This window comes from Phytophthora infestans, genomic scaffold, assembly GCF_000142945.1.
Source record: "Phytophthora infestans T30-4 supercont1.78 genomic scaffold, whole genome shotgun sequence".
Lineage (NCBI taxonomy): Eukaryota > Oomycota > Peronosporomycetes > Peronosporales > Peronosporaceae > Phytophthora > Phytophthora infestans.
Genome location: NW_003303681.1, coordinates 172202 through 173581, shown reverse-complemented (window position 1 = coordinate 173581; position 1380 = coordinate 172202).

The window sequence follows — 1380 nt, the reverse complement described above, 5'->3', positions numbered from 1 at the left end:
GGATTTCTACCTTCTATGTCTTTCATCTGCTAAATTCCTTACCAGGCTCGGCTGCATGTCCCTTCTTTCCTTGACCCATCATCCCAGCTGTATTATCTTCAGATCCACTGGATCCATGACGTAATCATCATGGTCACCCTATTATGGGTACACTCATCCGGATCCACTTCACTGTAATTGTACACTCGCCGTGGATCCGAGCTCTCCAATCGTCCAACATCATCTTGCAACCGTCTGTGACCTCCATTGTCCCACGAAAGTTCCAGATCCACTGCATCCCTCATCCCTGTACCCTGGATCCAGGTCCTTCTATGCGGGATCCTCCCTCCTTGGATCCGAACCCGGAAGTATGGGATCCGGGGTACCTCGCGGTGGATCCTGACTTCTCGTTAGCCGTGGCTACTAGATCCACCTCGGATGGCACCTACCACCATTCCTTCATAGGATCCACACTCGATCCACTGGTACATAGTATATCCCATATCCACCTAAGTGAATCCAGGTAAGGGTGGATCCGAGATACGTCTTGGTGGATCTTGCCTTCCCGTACATCGCTCATACCAGATCCATCGTCATTCCATACGGGGTGCCGCTCGTCATGGCGAATCCACCACAGGCAACTTGCATCCGTGCCAAACAATTGAAATTGTCACTGATTCGGGAAAGTGACCCCGCGTCAGGCCCATTTTCTTATTTCTGAAAAAGCACTTCACCACAGAAGCGCAAGAAATCTCGTCCTCATTCTCCTGCCAGGTCGCCCCGACGTCATATGAAGACTCGGTCTCAGTCTGTACCGTCTTCTCCAAGCTCATGGTCGCCACCTCCTACATCAGCGTCTTCTTCCACTCCCGCCGTAGTCGACCTCAGCGGCGACCAGAGTGATGTGGAAATTGGGAATGCTGGTCCAAGCAGCGTCCCTTCGGTTCAAGAAACTGCCACAGAGTCTTCGGGTGAAGATGTGGGCCCTAAGAATCACGATGATGTTCCCGATTCTCCTGACGCGCCTTCGCCCCCGCCTCAGGGTCTACCCGATGTGACAAAGCCACCAGCTTCAACGATCTCTTCTTCTCCAGCCGGCATACGTGCTGCTGAAGAAGCTCTGCGTGAGGCCGAAGAAATGCGACTCATGTTCGGCTCAAGTGATGAAGCTGAAGAGTCGGACCAAACTGTCCCACAAGGCAAGTCTGCTTCGGTGTCTGTTCCGACGTCCAAGACAGTTGAAGTCTCGGGAGTGGTTTCTACAGCAGGGTCTGCCCTGTTGAAGCTGCTCCACCAGCCTCCGTGTCTTCAAAGCCGGCTCCGATTGCTCCGACGCTGTCGTACCAAGCGTGTCTTCGCCCGACTTTTCGATGGAGATGATGACGATGGAAATGCTGATGA